This window comes from Schistocerca piceifrons, chromosome 3, assembly GCF_021461385.2.
Source record: "Schistocerca piceifrons isolate TAMUIC-IGC-003096 chromosome 3, iqSchPice1.1, whole genome shotgun sequence".
NCBI lineage: Eukaryota > Metazoa > Arthropoda > Insecta > Orthoptera > Acrididae > Schistocerca > Schistocerca piceifrons.
The window spans coordinates 38,986,111-38,999,446 of NC_060140.1; positions in this window are offsets into that span (position 1 = coordinate 38,986,111).

Consider the following 13,336-nt stretch of genomic DNA (forward strand, 5'->3'; position numbering starts at 1 on the left):
CGGTTTACTGTATCCCTTGGGCCTTCTTAATGACGATGAAACACAGAAATTGCATCGGAAGTAAGTACAAAAGGCACAATGACGACCAAAGTTCACGAAGACTGACTCTTCTTACATTCTATGATTTGAACCTTTCCTGTGAGACCTGTTTTCGAATCCGATGCTTCAATTCAGGTTTACTGTATCCCTTGGACCTTCATATCGACGATGAGTCACGGAAATGGCATCGGAATGAAATACAAAATGCACAATGCCGACTTAAGTACAAGAACACCGACTCTTGTAACAAAATATGATTTGAACCTTCCCTGTGAGACCAGTTTTCGATTCCGATGCTTCACTTCAGGTTTACTGTTTCCCTTGGACCTTCATATTGAAGATGAAACACGGAAATGGCATCGGAATGAAATAGAAAAGGCACAATGCCGCCTTAAGTACAAGAGGACTGACTCATCTTACATTCTATTATTTGATCCTTTCCGGTGAGACCAGTTTTAGATTCCGATGCTTACTTCAGGGTTACTGTATCCCTCGTTCCATCTTATCGCCGATTAAACACAGAAATTGCATCGGAATTCAATACAAAAGCCTAAATGGCGACTTAAGTACAAAGAGACTGACTCTTCTTACTGTCTATGGTTTGAACCTTTCCTGTGAGACCAGTTTTAGATTCCGATGGTTAACTTCTGGTTTACAGTATCCCTTGGACCTTCTTATTGACGCAGAAACACTGAAATAGCATCGGAAATAATTACAAAATGCACAATGCAAACTTAAGTACACGAAGACTGACTCTTCTTACTGTCTATGTTTGAACCATTCCTGTGAGACCAGTTTTAGGTTCCGATGTTTCACTTCAGGTAAGCTGAATCCCTTGGACTTTCTTATTGTCGAGGGAACACAGATATTGCGTCGGAATTAAAAGCAGAAGGCACAATGCCTACTTAAGGACAAGAAGACTGGCTCTTCTTACTGTCTGCTTTGAACCTTTAGTGTGAGACCAATTTTAGATTCCGATGCTTCACTTCAGTTTTACTGTATCCCTTGGACCTTCTTATTGACGATGAAACACAGTAAATGCATCGGAATTAAATTCAAAAGGCACATTGCGGACTTAAGTACAAGTAGACTGACTCTTCTTACTGTCTATGATTTGAGCCTATCCTGTGAGACCAGTTTCAGATTCCGATGCTTCACTTCAGGGTTACTGTATCCCTTGGACTTTCTTACTGACGTTGAAACACAGAAATTGCATCGGAATTACATACAAAAGGTACAATGCCGACTAAAGTACATGTAGACTGACTCATCTTACATTCTATGTTTGGAACCTTTCCTGTGAGACCAGTTTTCGAATCCGATGCTTCAATTCAGGTTTAGTGTATCCCTTGGACCTTAATATTGACGATGAATCACGGAAATAGCATCGGAATGAAATACAAAAGGCACAATGCCGACTTAAGTACAAGAAGATTGACTCTTCTTACTGTCTATGCTTTCAACCATTCTTGTAAGACCAGTTTTAAATTCCGATGCTTCACTTCAGGTTTACTGTATCTCTGGGACATTCTTGTTGACGATGAAACACAGAAATTGCATCAGAATTAAATACAAAAGGCACAATGCCTACATAAGTACAAGAAATCTGACTCTTCTTACTGTATATGTTTTCAAACTTTCCTGTAACACCAGTTTTTGATTCCGATGCATCACTTCAGGTTTACTGTATCCCTTGGCCCTTCATATTGACGATGAATCACGGAAATAGCATCGGAATGAAATACAAAATGCACAATGCCGACTTAAGTACAAGAAGACTGACTCTTCTAGCTTTATATGATTTGAACCATTCCTGTGAGACCAGTTTTAGATTCCGATGCTTAACTTTTGGTTTACTGTATCCCTTGGACCTTCTTATTGACGATGAAACACAGAAAATGCATCGGAATTAAATTCAAAAGCACATTGCGGACTTAAGTACAAGAAGACTGACTCTTCTTACCGTCTATGGTTTGGGCCTTTCTTGCGAAACCAGTTTTAGATTCCGATGCTTCACTTCAGGTTTACTGTATAGCTTGGACCTTCATATTGACAATGAAACGCAGAAATTGCATCGGAATTAAATACAATAGGCACAATGCCGACTTAAGTACAAGAAGATTGACTCTTCTTACTATCTATGTTTTGAACCATTCGTGTGAAACCAGTTTTAGATACCGATGCTTCACTTCAGGTTTACTGTATCCCGTGGACCTTCATTTTGACGATGAAAGACGAAGATTGCATCGGAATTAAATACTAAAGGCACAATGCTGACTTAAGTACAAGAAGACTGTTTCTTCTTTATGTATATGTTTGAACCCTTCCTGTGAGACCAGTTTTAGATTCCGATGCTTCACTTCAGGTTTACAGTATCCCTTGAACCTTCGTAGTGACGTCGAAACACAGAAATTGCATCGGAATGAAATACAAAATGCACAATGCCGACTTAAGTACAAGAAGACTGACTTTTCTTACTGTCTATGTTACAACTTTTCCTGTGAGACCAGCTTTAGTTTCCAATGCTTCACTTCAGGTTTACTGTATCCCTTGGACCTTCGTATTGACGATGAATCACGGAAATAGCATCGGAGTGAAATACAAAATGCACAATGCCGACTTAAGTGCAAGAAGACTGACTCTTCTAACATTATATGATTTGAACCTTTCCTGTGAGACCAGTTTTAGATTCCGATGCTTAACTTCTGGTTTACTGTATCCCTTGGACCTCCTTATTGACGATGAAACACAGAAAATGCATCGGAATTAAATTCATAAGGCACATTGCGGACTTAGGTACAAGAAGACTGACTCTTCTTGCTGTCTATGATTTGGGAATTTCTTGCGAGACCAGTTTTAGATTCCGATGCTTCACTTCAGGTTTACTGTATCCCTTGGACCTTCATATTGGTAATGAAACACAGAAATTGTATCGGAATTAAAGTCAAAAGTCTCAATGCAGACTTAAGTACAAGAATTCAGACTCTTCTTCATGTCTATGATTTGAGCCTTTCCTGTGAGACCAGTTTTAGATTCCGATGCTTCACTTCAGGTTTACTGTATCCCTTGGACCTTCTTTTTGACGATGAAACACGGAAATTGCATCGGAATTCAATACTAAAGGCACAATGCTGACATAAGTACAAGAAGACTGTTTCTTCTCTATGTCTATGTATGAACCCTTCCTGTGAGACCAGTTTTCGAATCCGATGCTTCAATTCAGGTTTACAGTATCCCTTCGACCTTCTTATTGACGATGAAACACAGAAATTGCATCGGAATTATGTACAAAAGGCACAATGACGACTAAAGTACACGAAGACTGACTCTTCTTACATTCTATGATTTGAACCTTTCCTGTGAGACCAGTTTTCGAATCCGATGCTTCAATTCAGGTTTACTGTATCCCTTGGACCTTCATATTGAAGATGAAACACGGAAATGGCATCGGAATGAGATACAAAAGGCACAATGTCGCCTTAAGTACAAGAGGACTGACTCTTCTTACATTCTATTATTTGAACCTTTCCGGTGGGACCAGTTTTAGATTCCGATGCTTCACTTTAGGTTTACTGAATCCCTTGGTCCTTCTTATCGCCGAATAACCACAGACATTGCATCGGAATTCAATACAAAAGCCTAATTGCCGACTTAAGTACAAGGAGACTGACTCTTCTTACTGTCTATGATTTGAACCTTTCCTGTGAGACCAGTTTTAGATTCCGACGCTTCACTTCAGTTTTACTGTATCCCTTGGACCTTTTTATTGACGATGAAACAGAGAAAATGCACCGGAATTAATTTCAAAAGGCACATTGCAGATTTAAGTACAAGTAGACTGACTCTTCTTACTGTCTATGATTTGAGCCTTTCCTGTGAGACCAGTTTTAGATTCCGATGCTTCACTTCAGGTATACTGTATCCATTGGACTTTCTTATTGACGATGAAACAAAGAAATTGCATCAGAATTAAATACAATAGGCACAATGCCGACTTAAGTACAAGCAGACTAACTCTTCTTACATTCTGTGATTTGAGCCTTTGCTCTGAGACCAGTTTTAGATTCCGATGCTTCACTTCAGGTTTACTGTATCCCTTGGATTTTCTTATTGACGATGAAACACAGAAATTGCATCGGAATTACATACAAAAGGCACAATGCCGACTAAAGTAGATGTAGACCGACTCATCTTACATTCTATGATTGGAACCTTTCCTGTGAGACCAGTTTTAGATTCCGATGCTTCAATTCAGGTTTACTGTATCCCTTGGACCTTCATATTGACGATGAATCACAGAAATAGTATCGGAATGAAATACAAAAGGCACAATGCCGACTTAAGTACAAGAAGATTGACTCTTCTTACTGTCTATGTTTTCAACCATTCCTGTAAATCCAGTTTTAGCTTCCGATGCTTCATTTCAGGTTTACTGTATCTCTGGGACATTCTTATTGACGATGAAACACAGAAATTGCATCGGAATTTAATACAAAAGGGACAATGCCTACTTCAGTACAAGAAGATTGACTCTTCTTACTTTATATGTTTCAAACTTTCCTGTAAGACCAGTTTTAGATTCCGATGCTTCACTTCAGGTTTACTGTATCCCTTGGACCTTCATATTGACGATGAATCACGGAAAAAGCATCGGAATGAAATACAAACTGCACAATACCGGCTTAAGTACAAGAAGACTGACTCTTCTAACATTATATGATTCGAACCATTCCTGTGAAACCAGTTTTCGAATCCGATGCTTCAATTCAGGTTTACTGTTTCCCTTGGACCTTCATATTGACGATGAATCACGGAAATAGCATCGGAATGAAATACAAAATGCACATGCCGACTTAACTAAAAGAAGACTGACTCTTCTAACACTATATGATTTGAACCTTTCCTGTGAGACCAGTTTTCGAATCCGATGCTTCACTTCAGTTTACTGTATTCCTTGGACCTTCTTGTTGACGATGAAACATATAAATTACATCGGAATTAAGTACAAAAGGCACAATGCCGCCTTAAGTAGAATAGGACTGACTCATCTTACATTCTATTATTTGAACCTTTCCTGTGAGACCAGTTATGGAATCCGATGCTTGAATTCAGGTTTACCGTATCCCTTGGACCTTCATATTGACGATGAATCACGGAAATAGCATCGGAATGAAAAACAAAAGGCATAATGCCGACTGAAGTACAAGAGGACTGAGTCTTCTTACATTATATTATTTGAACCTTTCCGGTGAGACCAGTTTTAGATTCCGATGCTTCACTTCAGGGTTTCTGTATCCCTTGGTCCTTCTTATCGCCGAATAAACACAGAAAGTGCATCGGAATTCAATACAAAAGCCTAAATGCCGACTTAAGTACAAGGAGACTGACTCTTCTTACTGTCTATGATTTGAACCGACCCTGTGAGTCCAGTTTTAGATTTCGATGCTTAGCTTCTGGTTTACTGTATCCCTTGGACCCTCTTATTGACGATGAAACACAGAAATAGCATCGGAAGTAATTACAAAATACACAATGCCAACTTAAGTACAAGTAGACTGACTCTTCTTACTGTCTACGATTTGAGCCTTTCCTGTGTGACCAGTTTTAGATTCCGATGCTTCACTTCAGGTATACTGTATCCCTTGGACTTTCTTATTAACGATGAAACAAAGAAATTGCATCAGAATTACATACAAAAGGCACAATGAAGACTTAAGTACAAGAAGACTGACTCTTCTTACATTCTGTGATTTGAGCCTTTCCTGTGAGATCAGTTTTAGATTTCGATGCTTCACTTCAGGTTCACTGTATCCCTTGGACTTTCTTATTGACGATGAAGCACAGAAATTGCATCGGAATTACATTCAAAAGGCACAATGCCGACTAAAGTACATGTGGACCGACTCATCTTACATTCTATGATTGGAAACTTTCCTGAGAGACCAGTTTTCGAATCCGATGCTTCAATTCAGGTTTACTGTATCCCTTGGACCTTAATATTGACGATGAATCACGGAAATAGCATCGGAATGAAATACAATAGGCACAATGCCGACTTAAGTACAAGAAGATTGACTCTTCTTACAGTCTATGATTTCAACAATTCCTGTAAGACCAGTTTTAGATTCCGATGCTTCACTTCAGGTTTACTGTATCTCTTGGACATTCTTATTGACGATTAAACACAGAAATTGCATCGGAATTAAATACAAAAGGCACAATGCCCACTTAAGTACAAGAAGACTGACTCTTCTTACTGTGTATGCTTTCAAACTTTAATGTAAGACCAGTTTTAGATTCCGATGCTTCACTTCAGGTTTACTGTATCCCTTGGACCTTCATATTGACGATGAATCACGGAAATAGCATCGGAATGAAATACAAAATGCACAATGCCGACTTATGAACAAGAAGACTGACTCTTCTAACATTATATGATTTTAACCTTTCCTGTGAGACCAGTTTTCGAATCCGATGCTTCAATTCAGGTTTACTGTATCCCTTGGACCTTCATATTGACGATGAATCACGGAAATGGCATCGGAATGAAATACAAAATGCACAATGCCTACTTAAGTACAAGAAAACTGACTCTTCTAACATTATATGATTTGAACCTTTCCTGTGAGACCAGTTTTCGAATCCGATGCTTCACTTCAGGTTTACTGTATCCCTTTGACCTTCATATTGACGATGAAACACGGAAATAGCATCGGAATGAAATACAAAAGCCACAATGCCGCCTTAAGTACAATAGGACTGACTCTTCTTACATTCTATTATTTGAACCTTTCCGGTGAGACCGGTTTTAGATTCCGATGCTTCACTTCAGGTTTACGGTATCTCTGGGACCTTCTTATTGACGATGATACACAGAAATTACATCGGAATTAAATGCAAAAGGCACAATGCCGACTAAAGTACAAGAGGACTGACTCTTCTTACTGTCTATGATTTGAGCTTTTCCTGTGCGACCAGTTTTAGATCCCGATGCTACACTTCCGATTTACTGTATCCCTTGGACTTTCTTATAGACGATGAAACATAGAAATTACATCGGAATTAAATACAAAAGGCACAATGCCGACTTAAGTACAAAAAGACTGACTCTTCTTACATTCTGTGATATGAGCCTTGCCTGTGAGACCAGTTTTAGATTCCGATGCTTCACTTCAGGTTTACTGTATCCCTTGATTTTCTTATTGACGATGAAACACAAAAATTGCATCGGAATTACATACAAAATGCACAGTGCCGACTGAAGTACATGTAGACTGACTCATCTTACATTCTATGATTAGCACCTATCCTGTGACACCAGTTTTCGAATCCGATGCTTCAATTCAGGTTTGCTGTATCCCATGGACCTTCATATTGACGATGAATCACGGAAATAGCATCGGAATGAAATACAAAAGGCACAATGCCGACTTATGTACAAGAAGATTGACTCCTCTTACTGTCTATGTTTTCAACTATTCCTGTAAACCAGTTTTAGATTCCGATGCTACACTTCAGGTTTACTGTATCTCTGGGACATTCTTATTGCCGATGAAACACAGAAATTGCATCGGAATTAAATACAAAAGGCACAATGCCTACTTAAGTACAAGAAGACTGACTCTTGTTACTGTCTATGTTATCAAACTTTCCTGTAAGACCAGATTCAGATTCCGATGCTTCGCTTCAGGATTACTGTATCCCTTGGACCTTCATATTGACGATGAATCACGAAAATAGCATCGGAATGAAATACAAAATGCACAATGCCGACTTAAGGACAAGAAGACTGACTCTTCTAACATTATATGATTAGAACCTTTCCTGCGAGACCAGTTTTCGAATCCGATGCTTCAATTCAGGTTACTGTATCCCTTGGACCTTCATATTGACGATGAATCACGGAAATAGCATCGGAATGAAATACAAAATGCACAATGCCGACATAAGTACAAGAAGACTGACTCTTCTAACATTATATGATTTGAACATTTCTTGTGAGACCAGTTGTCGTATCCGATGCTTCACTTCAGGTTTACTGTATCCCTTGGACCTTCATATTGACGATGAAACACGGAAATAGCATCGGAATGAAATACAAAAGGCACAATGCCGCCTTAAGTACAAGGAGACTGACTCTTCTTACATTCTATTATTTGAACCTTTCCGGTGAGACCGGTTTTAGATTCCGATGCATCACTTCAGGGTTACTGTATCCCTTGGTCCATCTTATCGCCGATTAAACACAGAAATTGCATCGGAATTCAATACAAAAGCCTAAATGCCGACTTAAGTACAAGGAGACTGACTCTTCTTACTTTCTATGATTTGAACCTTTCCTGTGAGTCCAGTTTTAGGTTCCGATGCTTCACTTCAGGTATGCTGATTCCCTTGGACTTTCTTATTGTCGTTGGAACATAGAAATTGCATCGGAATTAAATACAAAAGGCACAATGTCGAATTAAGTACAAGAAGATTGACACTTCTTACTGTCTATGTTTTGAACCATTCGTGTGAGACCAGTTTTAGATTCCGATGCTTCACTTCAGGTTTACTGTATCCCTTGGACCTTCTTATTGTAGAGGAAACACAGAAATTGCATCGGAATCAAATACAAAAGGCACATTGCCGACCAAAGTACAAGAGGACTGACTCTTATTAGATTCTATGATTTGAACCTTTCCAGTGAGAACAGTTTTCGAATCCGATGCTTGAATTCAGGTTTACTGTATCCCTTGGACCTTCATATTGACGATGAATCACGGAAATTGCATCGGAATGAAATACAAATGGCACAATGCCGACTGAAGTACAAGAAGACTGACTCTTCTTCCATTCTATGATTTGAGCCTTTCCTGTGAGACCAGTTTTAGATTCCGACGCTTCACTTCAGGTTTACTGTATCCCCTGGACCTTCTTATTGACGATGAAACACAGAAATTGCATCGGAATTAAATGCAAAAAACACAATGCCAACTTAAGTACAAGAAGATTGACCCTTCTTACTGTCTATGCTTTTAACCATTCGTGTGAGGCCAGTTTTAGATTCCCATGCTTCGTTTCAGGTTTACTGTATCCCTTGGACTTTCTTATTGACGATGAAACATAGAAATTGCATCGGAATTAAATGCAAAAGTCACAATGCCTACTTAAGTACAAGAAGACTGACTCTTCTTACTGTCTATGTTACCAAATTTTACTGTAAGACCAGTTTTAGATTCCGATGCTTCACTTCAGGTTTACTGTTTCCCCAGGACTTTCATATTGACGATGATTCACGGAAATAGCATCGGAATGAAACACAAAATGCACAATGCCGACTTAAGAACAAGAAGCCTCACTCTTCTAACATTATACGATTAGAACCTTTCCTGTGAGACCAGTTTTCGAATTCGATGCTTCAATTCAGGTTTACTGAATCCCTTTGACCTTCATATTGACGATGAATCACGGAAATAGCATCGGAATGAAATACAAAAGGCACAATGCCGCCTTAAGTAGAAGAGGACTGACTCTTCTTACATTCTATTATTTGAACCTCTCCGGTGAGACCGGTTTTAGATTCCGATGCATCACTTCAGGGTTACTGTATCCCTTGGTCCATCTTATCGCCGATTAAACACAGAAATTGCATCGGAATTCAATACAAAAGCCTAAATGCCGACTTAAGTTCAAGGAGACTGACTCTTCTTACTGTCTATGATTTGATCCTTTCCTGTGAGTCCAGATTTAGGTTCCGATGCTTCACTTCAGGTATGCTGATTCGCTTGGACTTTCTTATTGTCGATGGAACATAGATATTGTATTGGAATTAAATACAATAGGCACAATGCCGACTTAAGTACAAGAAGATTGACACTTCTTACTGTCTGTGTTTCGAATCATTCGTGTGAGACCAGTTTTAGATTCCGATGCTTCACTTCAGGTTTACTGTATCCCTTGGACCTTCTTATTGACGATGAAACACAGACATTGCATCGGAATTAAATTCAAAAGGCACATTGCGGACTTAAGTACAAGAAGACTGACTCATCTTACTGTCTATGATTTGAGCCTTTCCTGTGAGACCAGTTTTAGATTCCGATGCTTCACTTCAGGTTTACTGTATCCCTTGGACCTTCTTATTGACGATGAAACACAGAAATTGCATCGGAATTAAATACACAAAACACAATGCCAACTTAAGTACAAAAAGATTGACCCTTCTTGCTGTCTATGCTTTTAACCATTCGTGTGAGACCAGTTTTAGATTTCGATGCTTCACTTCAGGTTTACTGTATCCCTTGGACTTTCTTATTAACGATGAAACATAGAAATTGCATCGGAATTAAATACGAAATGCACAATGCCGACTGAAGTTCATGTAGACTGACTCATCATACATTCATAGATTGGAACCTTTCCAGTGAGACCAGTTTTCGAATCCGATGCTTCAATTCAGGTTTACTGTATCCCTTGGCCCTTCATATTGACGATGAATCACGGAAATAGCATCGGAATGAAATACAAAAGGCACAATGCCGACTTAAGTAGAAGAAGATGGACTCTTCTTACTGTCTACGTTTTCATCCATTCCTGTAAACCAGTTTTAGATTCCGATGCTTCACTTCAGGTTTACTGTATCTCTGTGACATTCTTATTGACGATGAAACACAGAAATTGCATCGGAATTAAATACAAAAGGCACAATGCCTACATAAGTACAAGAAGACTAACTCTTCTTACTGTCTATGTTTTCAAACTTTCCTGTAAGACCAGTTTTAGATTCCGATGCTTCACTTCAGGTTTACTGTATCCCTTGGACCTTCATATTGACGATGATACACAGAAAATGCATCGGAATTAAATTCAAAAGGCACATTCCCGACTAAGAACAAGAAGACTGACTCTTCTTACTGTCTATGATTTGAGCCTTTTCTGTGAGACCAGTTTTAGATTACGGTGCTTCACTTCAGGTTTACAGTATCCCTTGGACCTTCTTATTGACGATGAAACACAGAAATTGCATCGGAATTAAATACAAAAGGCACAATGCCGACTTCACTACAAGAAGACTGACTCTTCTTACTGTCTATGTTTTGAAGCTTTAGTGTGAGACCAGTTTTAGATTCCGATGCTTCACGTCAGGTTTACTGTATCCTTTGGACCTTCTTATTCACGATGAAACACAGAAATTGCATCCGAATTAAATTCAAAAGGCACATTGCGGACTGAAGTACAAGAAGCCTGGCTCTTCTAAGTGTCTATGATTTGAGCTATTCCAGTGAGGCCAGTTTTAGATTCCGATGCTTCACTTCAGGTTTACTGTATCCCTTGGACCTTTTTTTTGCCGATGAAACACAAAACTTGCATCGGAATTAAATTCTAAAGGCACAATGCCGACTTAAGTACAGGAAGACTGACTCTTCTTAATGTCTATGTTTGAACCTTTCCTGTGAGACCAGTTTTAGTTTCCGATGCTTCACTTCAGGTTTACTGTATCCCTCGGTCCTTCTTATCGCCGATTAAACACAGAAATTGCATCGGAATTCAATACAAAAGCCTAAATGCCGACATAATTAAAAAAAGACTGATTCTTCTCCCTGTCTATGATTTGAGCCTTCCTGTGAGACCAGCTTTAGATTGTGATGCTTCACTTCAGGTTTACTGTAACACTTGGACCTTCTTATTGACGATGAAACACAGAAGTTGCTACGGAATTAAATTCAAAAGGCACAATGCCGACTTAAGTACAAGAAGACTGACATTTCTAACTGTCTATGGTTTGATCCTTTCCTGTGAGACCAGTTTTGGATCCCGATGTTTCGCTTCAGGTTTACTGTATCCCTGGATCCGTGTTAATGACGATGAAACACAGAAATTGCACCGGAATTAAATACAAAAGGCACAATGTCGACTGAAGTGCATGAAGACTGACTCTCCTTACTGTCTAAATTTTGAACCATTCTGCGAGGCCAGTTTTACATTCCGATGCTGCATTTCAGATTTACTGTATCCCTTGGACCTTCTTATTGACGATGAAACACAGAAATTGCTTCGGAATTAAATACAAAAGGCACATTGCGGACTTAAGTGCAAGAGGATTGACTCTTCTTACAATCTATGATTTGAACATCTCCTGTGAGACCAGTTTTAGATTCCGATGCTTCGCTTTGTGTTTACTGTATCCCTTGGACCTTCTTATTGAAGATGAAACACAGAAATTGCATCGGAATTAAATTGAAAAGGCACAATGCCGACTTAAGTACAAGAAGACTGACTCTTCTCACTGTCTATGTTTTGAACCTTTCCTGTGAGATTAGTTTTAGATTCCGATGCTTCACTCCAGGTTTACTGTATGCCTTGGACCTTCGTATTGACAATGAAGCACATAAATTTCAACGGAATTATATACAAAAGCACAATGCCGACCTAAGTACAAGAAGACTGACTTTCCTTACTGTCAATGTTTTGAACCTTTAGTGTGAGACCAGTTTTAGATTCCGATGCTTCACTTCGAGTTTACTGTATCCCTTGGACTTTCTTATTGACGATGAAACACAGAAATTGCATCGGAATTAAATTCAAAAGGCACAATGCCGACATAAGTACAAGAAGACTGACCCTTCTTTCAGTCTATGATTTGAACCATTCGTGTGAGACCAGTTTTAGATTCCGATGCTTCACTTCAGGTTTAGTATATCGCTTGGACCTAAATATTGACGATGAAACACAGAAAATGCATCGGAATTCATTACAAAAGGCAAAATGCCGACTTAAGTACAAGAAGACTGACACTTCTAACTCTCTATGTTTGAACCTTTCCTGTGAGACAAGTTTTGGATTCCGATGTTTCACTTCAGGTTTACTGTATCCCTGGGTCCATCTTATTGACGATGAAACACAGAAATTGCATCGGAATTAAATACAAAAGGCTCAATGTCGACTTAAATACATGAAGACTGACTCTCCTTACTGTCTCTATATTAAACCTTCCCTGTGAGGCCAGTTTTACTTTCCGATGCTTCATTTCAGGTTTACTGTATCCCTTGGACCATCTTATTGACGATAAAACACAGAAATTGCATCGGAATTAGATACAAAAGGCACAATGCCGACTTAAGTACAAGAAGATTGACTCTTCTTACTGTCTATGTTTTGAACCATTCGTGTAAGAACAGTTTTAGAGTCCGATGCTTCAGTACAGGTTTACCGTATCCCTTGGACCTTCTTATTGACGATAAATCACAGAAATCGCATCGGAATTAAATACAAAAGGCACAATGCCGACATAAGTACAAGAAGATTGATTCTTCTT